The sequence below is a fragment of the Vulpes vulpes genome, chromosome 2, assembly GCF_048418805.1.
Source record: "Vulpes vulpes isolate BD-2025 chromosome 2, VulVul3, whole genome shotgun sequence".
Lineage (NCBI taxonomy): Eukaryota > Metazoa > Chordata > Mammalia > Carnivora > Canidae > Vulpes > Vulpes vulpes.
This window is the reverse complement of record NC_132781.1, coordinates 147650944-147665837: the sequence shown is the minus strand read 5'-3', so window position 1 is coordinate 147665837 and position 14894 is coordinate 147650944. Positions and strand designations below refer to the sequence as shown.

Below are 14894 nucleotides of genomic sequence, written 5' to 3'. Positions count from 1 at the left end.
TAGAGCAATACACTGGATCTTGTGTGTATTTTGGTGTGTTTATTAGAAAATTAGATGCCAAAATTGTGATGAAAGAAAAACATATATATGTACAAAAAAATTAAAAACAATGAAAGGATAGAATGTAACTGTAAAAAATGAAAATTAAAAAAGATTTTAAAAATTGAATTGAGGGGGCAGCCCGGGTGGCGCAGCAGTTAAGTGCCACCTGCAGCCCGGGGTGTGATCCTGGAGACCTGGGATCAAGTCCCACGTCAGGTTTCTTGCATGGAGCCTGCTTTTGTCTCTGCCTCTCTCTCTCTCTCTCTGAATAAATAAATAAATCTTAAAAAAAAAAATCAAATTGAGGGCAGCCTGGGTGGCTCAGCGGTTTAGCGCTGCCTTCAGCCCAGGGTGTGGTCCTGGAGACCTGGGATTGAGTCCCACATCAGGCTTCCTGCATGGAATAGAGCCTGCTTCTCCCTCTGCCTGTGTCTCTGCCTCTCTCTCTCTTTCTCTGTCTCTCTCATGAATAAATAAAAAAATCTTAAAAAAAATAAAAATCGAATTGATAAAATAAGAAATTGGTTGAAAAAGGAAAGAAAAAAATTAAAATTGAAAGACTAGGGCAGCCCCGGTGGCTCAGTGGTTTAGTGCCGCCTTCAGTCCAGGATGTGATCCTGGAGACCCAGGGTCGAGTCCCATGTCGGGCTCCCTGCATGCAGCCTGCTTCTCCCTCTGCCTCTTTCTCTCTCTCTCTGTGTCTCTCATGAATAAATAAATAAAATATTTAAAAATAAAATAAAATAAAATTGAAAGACTAAAGAATCACTGGGGAAAACCCATGAATTCTATATGCTATAGTCCCCTAGTGCTGGAGTTTTGCAGTTCTCAATGATTGGTAAACTTGGTCTTGTCTGGATGTTCTTGCTCATCTTCTGGGGGAGGGGCCTGTTGCACTGATTCTCAAGTGTCTTTTGCCCCAAGCAGAGCTGTAATGCCCTTGCCAGGGGCAGGCTAAGTAATATTCCCTGTAGGCTTTCCATGCAACTTTAGAGAATGAGAGTGAAAATGGTGGCTTCCCAATCTCCAGCCCTCGAGTGGAGAGCTTGGGGCCCCTCCTCAGTGTGCCCTCAGGGAAAAGTAGTCAGTCTGTCCTGTTTCTCTGGCCACTGTCTACACTCTATGCTCCCCCAGCTTGTGACTGAGCGTTTCTATGTCAGGCACAGGACCCCTTTTCGAGTCCCCAAACCCTGCCAACTCCTGCGGCTTGTATTCACCACTCCTCCCAGTAGAAAAAGGGGATCTCGCCAGTTCTGCTGCTTGCTGGGTCCTTGTTTGGAGAGCAGTCCTGCTGACTGTGCAGCAGTTAGAGGTTTCTGGCAACCCCGATCTGAGACCCCACTCCTGGCTCGCTGATTGGAGCTGGTTTCCCTGCTCTGATGCTTGGGAACTCTGCTGCACACAGCACCCTCCCCCTCGGTCTTCCTGTGACCCTGGGGATCCTGAGTGCACACTGTCCCACCTAGGATTCTGCTCCCATTTCACTGCCTGAGCACCTTTCAGGCAGGGACTGTTCCTCCCCGGAGCAGACTTCTAAAAGTTCTGATTTTGTGCTCCACTGCTGTATCATTTTCCAGTGGTGGTTGATGGAGGCCTCCTTGCAGTTTATCTTCCCATATATCGCCTAGGATTCACTTCTCTGCATCTTCTACCTTGCAGAAAAGTAGTCACTTTTCTCCTTGTAGAGTTGCAACTATACTTTTCTTAGAGTTCCAGTTGAGTCCACAGGTGTTCAAAATGATTTAATAGCTATCTAGCTGATAGTAGGTCTCCTACTTCTCCACTATTTTGGACTCCGTAACATTTTTTTAAAGGCCATTTAGCTCTCTCTACAACAAACCTGTTAGAATATGCCAACGCACAAGCTTTTCACCTGCAGGTAGGTCCCCAAGCTGTGAGCATTGCATCCATAATGAATTGAAACATCTCTAAGGGCTAACATACAAACGCAAATCCTCAAAATTTTAAGACAAACATCACAAACTTGGGGGGAGCAATACTACTAGAAACTTACTGTGCCTTCTTACGATCCAAATAAAATAGCTTATTAAAATAGCTGGTAAGGGATCCCTGGGTGGCGCAGCGGTTTGGCGCCTGCCTTTGGCCCAGGGCGCGATCCTGGAGACCCAGGATCGAATCCCACATCGGGCTCCCAGTGCATGGTGCCTGCTTCTCCCTCTGCCTACGTCTCTGCCTCTCTCTCTCTCTCTCTCTCTCTCTCTCTCTGTGACTATCATAAATAAAAATAAAATAAAATAAAATAAAATAAAATAAAATAAAATAAAATAAAATAATAAAATAGCTGGTAAGAACCAAGAACTAGATTTGACAATGGCAGTTGTCACTAAAGATTGAAAACAATGGGCTCATTCTTGATAACCACAGGTACCTCCACTCAGACCCTGCATCTTTATTTTACCCTGTAGTCCACAGTAGTGAAGAAATTCACTTCTAGAATCTAGAATCTGAGTTTGAAAGCTGACACTATTATGTATTAGTGATGTGACCTGGACAAATCATTTCACCCCTTTGAGCCTGTCTCTTCATCTGTAAAATAGGAGTAATAAATCTGTACCCTGCAGAGTTGCTGTGAGGTTTAAGTAAGAATTCATATAAAGTTCTAGCATGACAATTAGCCTATATAATAGCTGCTCCATAAATCATAATCACAACTTATTATGATGTACTAAACACTATTTCTAATAAAACACTATCTGCTCTTCTATCATAGTAGAAATACCCTCTCGTCTTCAATTTCCTTATTTTCAGAGTGGGGGGAGTTTTTCCTTTGGGGCCTGTGATCTCATGGTTGAAAGGTATTAACACCACTTAGAAAAAGCCCAGAAAATAATGCAGTCTGAAATTCTGGTAACTGTATTCTTGGGATAAGAAAAAAGAAGAATGAAGAGAGTAAAGACTCTGTAAACCAGTAAAGGACAGGAAGTAGAGCCTAAAGCGTTTACCATATGACTAAGAGCACTAAGGTAGAACGCCTGATGTCTGGGGAAACGAGACAAAATGAAGAATTTAAATAGCAAAAGTCTAAAAGGGGGGATGTAATAGATTCCCTCTCCACAGAAATTCATTAAATGATGAGAACTCTGCACTTAGGAAAAAAGAAGGTTGAGAGAAGTGAGTTATGATGAGGACAGTGACATCATAATGAGCACAGACAAGGCCAACACAAACCAGCTCATCTTCACGCACGAAACACCAGACCTGGGACTGAGGTAAAGTGGAAGGTGGACAGGAGAGCTGAAAAACTCAAGCAAGCTCTTATTTAGGACAAATAAGATCCTGCCAGCAACTCCGAGGCACAGGTAGTGTGTTGTTTCGGGATTTCCAGTGGTTAGCTCTGTACCTGGCATGGCGATGATCAGTCTGGACTGAAAGAAGAAGCGCACATACTCAGTAGTAAAAATTTTGGCAGGAGATAAGAAGTCACACTAGTGGTGCCCTTCTGACCATGACTGTGTGTCCAGTCTTAATCCGGTCCAAACAACTCTGTACTGCAGTTCTGACCCCATCACTGCTCCAGTACTTTGACAGTTCTCCGGGGCCTCCGACAATGGGTCTGGATTCCTTAGCTTGGGCAGCCAAGCCTTTTGTGTTTGCTCCTGGCCTACTTTTTAGTCTTGTTTTCTGCCACTACCCTCCTCGTATGCTATGCTCCAGTCATGTCAGATGATTTGCAACTCCCCACGTATACTTGCTCTGCCACACACAGGCACCCCACCTTGGCACATGCTGCTCCTTTTGTCTGAGCCACACTATGTGCCTGAGAACTCTCTATCCTTCTGTAATTATCTCAAATGTCACTTTCTTTAGACGGTGACTTTTCTAAGCAGAACTAAGTGATCCCTCCCCTAAGCTTTCAATTTTTTTTTAAAAGAATTTATTTATTTATTCATAGAGACACAGAGAGAGAGAGAGGCAGAGACACAGGCAGAGGGAGAAGCAGGCTCCATGCAGGGAGCCCGACGTGGGACTCAATCCCAGGTCTCCAGGATCAGGCCCTGGGCTGCAGGCGGCGCTAAACCGCTGCGCCACCAGGGCTGCCCTCCCCTAAGCTTTCAAAACACCTTGTCCACACACCTATTAATTGCAGTGAGTATAATACTATAATTCATGTTTCCATGTCATTTTTCTTTTATAAACTTCTGGGGTGCCAGGATTGGCTTCTAGTCATCTTTGCATCCCTAGCTACTAACAAGGGGACACAGAACTTTTAAAAATGTTGAATAAATGAAGAGATTTTAAAGACCCAAAATAGAAGTAGAGCTTAAATCCTTGAGTGAACAAGATACAGCAGGACACTAAGACAGTTAGGGATGGGAGGGTCCATCTCTTTATTTTTTTTATTTTTTTTTTGGGGGGGGGGGTCCATCCCTTTAATCAGATGATTAATAGCTAGATGGGATCTATGGGATTCATGATGGGATCTATGAATGGCAACTATAAGATTCCCTCCAACTATCTCCTGTTATCATTATCAGAGACAGAATTTGGGGCTCAACATATGACAGGCCCACCCCAGTAGGACATCCCCTGTCTTATATGATTCCCAACCATTTCTCACACTCATTTTGCCTTTGAAAAGACAACTTCATTTTCATATGCTTTAGTATCACATCTTTTGCGAAATAACCCCTATTTCAAAATGCTCCAAAAGCCAAATTATTCTCTCCTACTCCAATTCTCATTTTCTCACTCTCTTACAAAGTGGAATGGAAAACTTCAGGGCTAAATTAAGGATGCAAAACATCAGAGCCCAAACTTAGCATGCAACTTTAGGGAAATTATACCTCTATATATTTCAACCAGCTCTTCCTTCAATGGAATCAACCCTACTATCTAGGAAATAATAAAAGGTACAACTTACACGGTGCTTACTATGCACCTCACATATATTAACCTGTTTAATTTTATACTTCTTCGAGATAAGTACTATTATTATCCCCCACTGTGCACAAGGGGACTTGAAGAAGGTTGTAAAGCTCAGTTAATGAGTGGTAGAGGCAGAGCTAGAATCTGAGTGGTCTGGCTCTAGAATCCATGCAGTTAACCATTACCCTCTTTGCCCTCTCCAGGCCATTGAAAGGCACCGTATGCAGTACAAAACTCCAGCATGTTAAAGCATAAGGGCAAACCCTGAATGACTGGCCTCAGATACACGACAGTGCTATATATTTCAATCCAAATGATTTTACAGCCCAGATTTTAGATCTCAAACCACCCACCATTTATAGCTAAACTATTTAGGGTCTCTTATGATTTTAGCTATCTAGGAGATAGATTTGTCTTCTACTGGTATTACACTGACAATTCAGATGACAGTGTCACTAGATGAACATCCATCCATCTTGGGGTGTAGCTTTATGGATCAACGGGTTAGGTATTTCCCAAGAGAAATATGGCAGAAAGTGCACTTGTGTTCATGACTCTTCTACAGAAACCACTTTATTTTTAAGAAAGCATTAAATATTTAGGTCCATATTACCCTTTATCCAAAAAATTAATTTAGACAAAATTTTAAGACCATCCACTAGGTGTGATGTAGCACCTTCAAACTGTTATCAATCCCTTATAATCATATTCCCTTTGGTCAATGGGGCATTTAGAAAGTGCTGAATGTATATGTGTTGAATGAACACTTTGTCAGAGATGGATTCAGAACTCTGCATTTCCAGATGTTTCCTCAGAAGTAATGGGTGCTTTATCATAGTCATATATGCTCTGGAGAACTCTACTCTTCAGTCCTGCTTCAAGAAGGAGACTTACTCAAGTTTCTAGAAAAGCCTAAAGCCACACTTATCTGTATCCCGTGGTTTCTACATTGTTTTCTTCCCATCAGAGAGAGAACAGAGAAAGATCAGGTTACATTGCTTTCTTGGGCCTGCATAAATTCCTGTGAGGTTCTCTTCTGTCAGGAAAAGTTTCCCTGGCAACCATATTTACACACTCCCCTAATTCCCTCCCCTTCTTTGATTTGCTGGTTGGTATAAAAATTAATTTGCATTGAATTGCTTAAGCTTACAAGTTAATCAGTTTAACAGACTTCTAAAATTTCAGACCCTGGTTTCTGGCCAAAATGTGCTTCTTAAGGGGCCTGTCTCCTTCCTTTTGAAATTTGAATATAATTCTCTTCAGTTCAATATTTTCAACATATATATTGTTTCTTGCTATAGGTAGAGAAAAGAATATTCTCCTAAGGGCATCTGGCCAATATTATTAGTTAGGAAGATCAAGAGAAGAGGGGCCTCTAAATTAACTCAGAGTAAGCAAGTGGTCAAATTCCCACAGCTCAGCTATGATAAAGAGCCGGAATAGAAGAGTCAAGGAACAAGACAAAAAATCTGGGCCATATGAAATGATGAACTCTGGCCTAAGATTCTGGGTGATCAGAGTTTAGGACCTGGATAACAGGAATGGAACACTGAGTATCAACTATGGAGTGTTACTAATTCATCCACCATGTATTTATTAAGCATCTAATAGTACTTGGTGCTGGGAACGTAGCAGTGAATAAGTCAGATCCAGGTCCTGCCTTCATAAAGTTTATAGTCAAATATTTAAATAGTGAACCAATGTTGGCTTTGTTATTGAACCAAGTAGCTTTGGGCTAGGGGCTTGTTATACAATTTCCTAAAAGGCCCAGAACTGGTTTCAGAGTATGGATGGAGAAACAAGTTCAAGAAACCCTTCAAGAATAGGTTAAGTTGGCATGTCAATAAGTCTTTGACATGTACAACGGAATGGTTTCTTTATATCTTCAACAACAATGATACTTGAGTCTCTAAACAGGGAGATGAAGCACAAGGGCACAAGGCTAGATACTTTGCAGTATATATGTTTCCTAGAGTTAAACGTATATAAAGGTACAAGCTATTCTTAAGCATATTCAACAACTATTTATTGAGCACCTACTATGTTCAAGGAATGGTTTTTCAGAACTAAAGCTACAGATACAAAATATATATATATATATATATATATATATATATATATATATATATAGTTCCTAGTAATTTTAACAATGTGGTAAGTGCTAAAATGAGATGTTAATGTACAAAGGAAGAAGACCAGAGAGGAAGGATACTAATTCATTAAAAGCTGGTGGGGAAATGCTCCTGAGATGCAATGTTTGAACTGAATCTTTATAGATAGAGAAGTTTGTTGTTTTCAGCTAATAAATTTGGTACATAGCAATAGATAACTACTACAGTGCTTATGGAGACTATACCACTAGCACAAATAGGAGACCATGGAGAACATCTGGCTATCTAAACTTGGTTTTGTGAAATATACCACAGATTATACTCTAAATCTCTTTATAGTTTTAATCTACATATCCTTAGGCTCACCTGGTCCACACTGAGTAGAAAGTGAGAACAATCACTCTGGGAATGGGAATGGGAATGGGAATGACACAGGTAATGGGAGGAAGCAACACAGTCTCAGTCTTGTCTGATATCTTCCACAGAAGAACCTAGGTTGGTTAGTGTTTGGACCTGGTCAAGTGGCTAGCTAGTATCAAGTGGTATAAGGATTTGGTCAGTATTAGTCAAATAATTACTCAGAGGGAAATAAGTCAATCGGAGAAGGACAAACAGTGTATGTTCTCATTCATTTGGGGAATATAAATAATAGTGAAAGGGAATATAAAGGAGGGGAAAAGAAATGTTGGGAAATATCAGGAAGGGAGACAGAACATAAATACTCCTAACTCGGGGAAACGAACTAGGGGTGGTGGAAGGGGAGGAGGGCGGGTGTTGGAGGGGAATGGGTGACGGGCACTGAGGTGGACACTTGACGGGATGAGCACTGGGTGTTTTTCTGTATGTTGGTAAATTGAACACCAATAAAAATTAATTAAAAAAAAAAAAACAAACAAATAATTACTCAGAGGGACCAGGAGTGGGAGGAGGAAGAGGATGAGTAAAAGTTGTTTTTGAGAGAGCAGTAATCAGGAGAATCAAAAAAACTTCATTTGTTGTCAGTGCCAAGTAATGACTGTAAAGCCAAAAATAAGATATAATATCAAAGATTAAGTTTTCCTGATTCAGATGGGTAGATAAAGGAACAGAGTGGACAATAAAGGCAAAGGTGGAACACGAGCATTCAAGACAAATGTGGTAACCTGGTCACATGGTTCAAAGCTCTGGGTAGTCCTTGATATGGGGGTGAAGGGGTGGCATCAGCCTGACTAAAAATGCATTAGATCAGAGCAGATAAGCTGTATTTTATCTGTTCAATCCCAACTTCTATTTTAGTAGGTTAAAAAAAGCTCAAGCAAATGGGGATATTTGACTACAAAAGGAAAAGAAACGAACTCATTTCTTATTTAAATTGGGAGTAACAACAGCATCAGGACTGTAACTCTATCTAATAATACTCTCAAGACAGGATGGATGAGTTTCCACGACCATTCTGGGTAATAATTCCTTGCCTCCTTATTCTCTTTTTCTTCATATTGGCTATCTAGTTGATAGTCAATATTCAAATATTCAAAATATTTCCTGTTTGGCCTTTATATCAGGAGTTCAAAATGAGAAGACCACAGGAAAATGCTGCACCATGTGCACCATGACACAAGGACTTAGACACACTACACAACCAAAGCAAGGGCTCTAGTACAACATGCTTTTCCCACTTTAGGAGATAGTATTGATGCCTTCAGGCAGAACTTATTCAATGATGTCTTGGGTCCAGTGCAAAATGAAAAAGCAGGACCCTTGTTAAAAAAACTAAGAATTTCAAGAGATCAACAATGGAGCATTATAACCAAGTGAGAAGGCTTTCTAAGTGCAGGATTCTGGGAGGTTGCAAAGCTGGACAATATAGCATGGTCCTTTAGGGTCAGAGTCAGGTCCAAATCCCATCAAGCTACCCATTACTCATGTGATCTTAGGCAGTTTATTTAGTTTCTTCATGCTTCCAAGAGGTTATGTGGCTGTAATCTAGCATTGTGAGGATTAAAGAGGATAATGAATAGAATGTATACAAAGTGTTTAGCACACATAGTAAGCACTCAACATGTGGTAGCTGAACTAATATTGTTCATTGAAATATGCAGGTAATTATCAAAGCAATAAGTTAAAGAATGAATTGCTGAACTGCTATTAAGGATATGAAAGCATGCAATTGGGATTTGGGGACAACTAAAATAATGAGGCAGACAAGGAAAATCGCCTTCTCTAATCACTTTCCTACTTCTCTCTTCCCATTTATTGTAAAGCATACAAAGGGCAATGTACATGCTGCCTCCATTTTTCATCCACATCTTATGCCACAATCCTCTTTACTCTCGTGTTTAATATGCCCATGGCCACCCCCCACTGAACTGAAGCTATTGTTCTCAAAAAGTTACTAATGAGCCTGTGCTTACTAAATAAAATGGGCATTTCCCACTTCCTCTGTACAATGTCATACTACTAATCAATTCCTCCATCTTGAGACCCTGTCTTCTCCTTCCTGACTTCCGCTGACACTGCACCTTCATGGATAACAGCTTGTTCAGTCAGCCTTGCATCTATCAGGTATACAAATGATCATGAAGAGAATGCATTTGTCGGATGAATAAATTAGGTGGTTCTTTGACTTCTCTGATAGTCCTTTTCTACCAGACTGACCGTATTTCTTCTTCCTATCTCCCTAAATGTCGGCTTTGCCCACAAAGCTTCAACCTTTGGTCCTCTACACTTCGGCTTGTATACTGCCACCTCTGGTCGACTAATCACAAGGCTTCAATGATCACCTTCTTCACATCAGACTCCTTGACTTGTCTTTTTTGAGTACCAACTTCCCACTTCCCAATACTTAGGGGACATGTCCACTTGTAAGTTCTAGTATCGCCTCAAGATGTCTAGCACCCAGCTTTTCCTCTTCTCCCCAAACTGGCTTTCCTTTTTGTTTGGTACATAGCAAACAATCTTGTTAATCTTGTCACCCATGTTCAGGGCCATATTTGACTCTTCCTTCTTTCTTTTTTTTTTTAAGATTTTATTTATTTATTCATTAGAGAGAGAGAGAGAGAGAGAGGCAGAGGGAGAAGCAGGCTCCACACAGGGAGCCCGACGTGGGACTCGATCCCGGGACTCCAGGACCACACCCTGGGCTGAAGGCGGCGCTAAACCACTGAGCCACCAGGGCTGCCCCTCTTATTTCTTGTCCTTCATATCCACATCCTGTTCACACTTCCTTTGTGATACTTAATTGAACCCATCTTTTGTTTTCACTGCCATCACCTTAATTCAGTTCCTTACCCCCTCACATCTAGACTATTTAAATAATGTGCTAGCTGGTTGTGCAGTTCTCTTCTCTTTCTACACCTACTAAAGTTTATTGACCACACTGTTGTTGAGAATTTTTTTTTAAATACTATTATTTTTTCATCCATTTTGCACCGGACCCCCTACATTTCCCTAACCAAACATCTTCAGACTTTCCATCATACAGAATAAAGTTCTAACTCCTAAAGTGCAGCATTCAGTGCCTATTAAAATCTGGCTTCTACCACCCCTTCCAGTCTTAAATTTCTCTACTTAAATCTCTGATCTTGCCAGATTGGTCCCTAAAACTTTCTTCCCTACTCCAGTCCTGTATTTTATAAACATGATTTTTCCCATCTGGAAATTCCTTACACCCTCCTTCTCTTTATATAACAAAAATCACCATGCCTCTGAAAAAAGCCTTCCTTCATAATTGTAGTCCATAATGATCTTTTTTTTTTTTTTTTGACTACTATAATACCACATGTTTCAGCGCTTTGAAAATTTACTGAATGGCCGCTTTATATTTAATCCTCACAACTGGGACGCCTGGGTAGCTCAGTGGTTGAGTGTCTGCCTTCGGCTCAGAGTGTGATCCCAGAGGCCTGGAATCGAGTCCTGCATCGGGCTCCCTGCATGGAGCCTGCTTCTCCCCCTCTGCATATGTCTCTGCCTCTTTCTCTCTCTGTATCTCTCATAAATAAATAAAATCTTTAAAAAAAATCCTCACAACTCCATGAGTTAGGTTGCATTCTTATAGATGAAGAAACAAAGTCAACTAACTTGTCCAAGTCACATAGCAAGTAACTGGTAGAACTGGGATCCAAGTCCTTGTTTAGGTGAGACTACTCCCCAGACTATACCACCTCTCTCATTTTCCTGTCTCTTCCAAACCACAAATACAGCACAGTATTTGCACACAAGCAGGTGCTCAGTAAACACGGTGATTGAGAAAATTGCTTAAATAGCACCTGTGACTCTAGCACTTAACAGAATTGTCAATCCTAGCAATGTATATTAGGCATATCACCTTCTTCACATTGCTTGATCTGTAGTAGAGCTCAAGACAGGGGATTTGCCAGAAATTCACCACTATCCATTCCAAAAAGAAATGTGGTTTAAGCAAAGCTAAAAAGCCTTTATCTGATTCAAACATGAGATGAGTTTGGGGGATGTCCACTGTACCACCTCTAGGTCAATCCTTGCTGTTTCCAAATGATTAGGAAGTGAAAATAGGCTGGCTAGTTGATGGCTTATGACATTAAACGGACCATTCTGGAGGTGGATGCTAAGACAGCAGAACAGGATTTCTCTGCTTTGATTGCTAAGAAAAGTGCATCATGGGTGGAAAATGGGAGCAAAAGAGGATAACAGTAAGAAGGGAGACAGAACAGAAAGGAAATGCTAGAAATAGTCTATTGAGGAGATGGCGTTGTCCTTTTCTGAATAGTTGCTTGAAGCTGTCAGATCCAACCCTGTCCTTTACGGCTGGCACCACGTAACAGTGGGCTCTTCTGCTTCTGCATGATTCATGGCTCAATCCTGAACTGCTTGTCCTGACCCCTATCACAGGCCAGATCCTCTCTTGCTCCAGATCCTCCCGGCTTCTGACCTTATTACTCACTTCCTTAGGTCTCAGAAATCTGACATTAGATTTGACATTCAGCGTTGCCTCCCTGGTTATGCCCTCTATTTTCCTCTTGTCCTCTCAGGATCGTGCCTCTATTACCACACATTCTACCCTGTGTCCAGGCCTTCTACTTGGGAGCTACTGCAAAGTATCCCTTCCCCCGTCTCCACATGTTGGACTGTTACTTGGAAAGATACAAGTGACAAAGACCAGGGGTGAGGCTCAGAAAAACTGATGAGGGGAAAAAGTGGGGAGGAAGAATAAGCAGGAGGGACGCCTGGGTGGCTTAGTGGTTAAGCGCCCGCCTTCGGCCCAGGGTGTGATCCTGGAGTCCTGGGATCGAGTCCCACATCCGGCTCCCTGCATGGAGCCTGCTTCTCCCTCTGCCTGTGTCTCTGCCTGTGTCTCTGACTCTCTCTCTCTCTCTCTCCCCCTGTGTGTGTGTGTGTGTGTGTGTGTGTGTCTCGTGAATAAATAAAATCTTAAAAAAAAAAAAAAGAAGGAAAACACCACTGGAAAATTGTAGTGGCAACTAGAAATTCTAGATTACTTCTGGAAAGTTACTTTATCGAGGAAGGAAGAAGGCCATGGCTGCTATATAAAGCCATTCCCTGGAGATACCATACCCTTCAAGCATCTATATTCACTGATTCCTCTGCTTTGGCTGCCCTTCCTGTCCTTCCCAATCTTCTCTGCAAGACAAACTCCTATTCATCCTTCAAGATCTTGCTTAAACATGTTCTTTTCTGGAACGCCTTCTCTGACCCTCTCAGACAGCTAATTGTTCCCGCCTTTGTGTTTCCATAGCTCTTTATATACACATCTATTACGCTATCACTTTTACTGGCAATTTTATTTGTCTCTCTCACTACTTCTTTGAGGACAAGGACTAATTATCTTATTCATCTCTGCAGCCCCAAGACATAGCACAAGACACAGCAGAGTGCCTGGCATATAGCTAGTGTTTGTTGTTATGGGATAAAAGACATCAAGAGCAGTAAGCAGTTCAATTTGCACTTCACTTGCAAAAATCAAATTGGTTCCTGGTACTTTTCATGTGTAACCACATCTTCCCTTGATTTGGGAGAAGCGACTTTAGACTCATAAAGGAAATTCTATTGATATCACTGGCACATCAGCGAGATTTTCATTCCCATTGATAATAGCAGCATCCCCTCCCACCCCCACCATACACACACACACACACACACACACACACACACACTTCCAAGAAGCTCCCAGGGCAAGCTTAACATTAGTGGCACATGGCCCATCCTACCATCTCTGTTGTAGTGAAAGCTAAATTACACCGTGAGCCGAAAGCTGCCACAGACCTTAGTTATCTCCCGGTGGTTGGGGGAGGGGGGGTGGATAATCCAAAGAACACAACACTCTGTAGCAGACCTAGGAGTAGGGTGAGGAAGGAAGATGAATTTAAACCTTGCCTTATAAGAAATTTGTTAGAAACTCACGCAGAACAGCCGCTTCTTCTGGACATGACAGACCCGGTCCTGGTGTCCGGCAGTGACCTTTGCCCATGAGTGTCAGGTCATCACCCAGCACAGAAAACAAGGGGCCAGTGCCTCTCCTGGGCATCCCTCCTTCTCAAACCGGGCAAATCTTGGGGCCTGCTTTTCCTTTAGGGGATTGTCCTCTCCTCCCAGCGCCGGCAACCCCCCCCCCCGTTCCCTCTGCTGGTGCCCCTTTAAGTGCCAATCTCGCCTTCGTCCCACTGGGGGCCCCAGCTTGACTCCGGGTCAAAAGTGCGGGCGGCCGGGCTGTCAGGCCCGGCTGGGGCGGCGGGGAGGACGCCGAGGTCAGGCCCGACGCCCGGGGCCCCTCGCACTCTGCGGGACGAGCGCGACGAGCGCGGCGGGCGCAGGCCTCTGCGCGGGCCTCTGCGCGGAAGGGGCTCGGCCCCCGGGAAGCCGCCCGGGCCGGTGCTCCCGCCGGTGCCCGTCAGCCTGCCGCAAGTGCCGGCCCCGCACGGCGCCGCAGCCCTCGCGGCCGCTGGCTCCCCGCACCCTGCGCGTCGCGGCCGGTCGCCCCGCGGGCCCCGCGCCGCGAATCCCGGGGTCAGGCCGCCCGCCGCCCGCTCGCCGGTGCCCACGGCAGCGCCCCGCCCCGCGCGGCCCGGCCCGGCCGCCGCACCCCGGCCCGGCCGTGACAGCTGGGTGCCCAAAGGGTTAAGCCGGCAGCGCGGCGCCCCGAGCGCCCCGTGCGCCTCGCGCCCGCCGCGAGCCTGCCCCAGCGCGCACGCGCCCGCCCGTTACCTGCGGTCGCGTTCGCGCTCCTCCTCCACCTGGCCGCTCTCTCCCGGGGGCCGCCCCTCAGCCCGCCCCCTCGGCTCGGCGCCGCGCACCCTGCTGGCTACTCGGACACAGCCGGGGAGGAGGGGCGTGGGGCGATTACCATATATTAGCATACCAGCGTGCGTCACGTGGCCTCTCCAGCCAATGGTCACTCTGGAAAGGCGGGGATTGGGTTGAACACGCCTAGGTGCTGCTCCGGGCCTGAACCGGTGGCCATGGCAACGGCTGGGAGGGCGGGGGGGGGGGCTACGGGGAGCGGGGAGGCTCGGGAGCCCGGTGGCCCCCAGGAGCATCCCTCCTACCTGAATTCCGTGTGGAGACACCGTGCACTTTTCCCACCCCGCGGAGGGAGAGGGGTGGAACCTGGCTCCTTTCAGAAGGATTCAGACTCGGCAAACAGTAGATGAGCGCTTACCACGTGCCTGGCACTTTTCTGCAGGATATGAATCTCGGGGTAACCTGGTGATGGCAGGACTGTTAACCCTACTTAAAAGAAGGGAAAGTGGAGGCTCGGAGAGATGAGGTCACTCACCCGAAGTCACACAGTCACACCAAATGGCCAAAGGGGAGCTCTTGAGCCCATTTTTCACTTCAGGCCCAGGACTCTTTCGAGTGACTTTCTCCAGCAGGGGTCTCCCA

General features: G+C 44.4%; 1 protein-coding gene across 10 annotated transcripts in view; it reads right to left on the bottom strand.

Moving 5' to 3' along the window:
* The window catches only part of PHC2 (polyhomeotic homolog 2), a 120506-nt gene extending 106171 nt beyond the window's left edge, over positions 1-14335 (bottom strand). For 2 of the 10 annotated variants that reach the window (XM_072750310.1, XM_072750313.1), the window contains exon 1: positions 14217-14335. The gene's annotated coding sequence lies outside the window, so the exon portion shown is untranslated. Of the gene's footprint in view, positions 1-13277; positions 13348-13415; positions 13878-14216 lie in introns of those variants that run through there. The other 8 variants (XM_072750312.1, XM_072750315.1, XM_072750317.1 and 5 more) reach the window with 8 other exon arrangements.
* Positions 14336-14894: the final 559 nt, after the last annotated feature.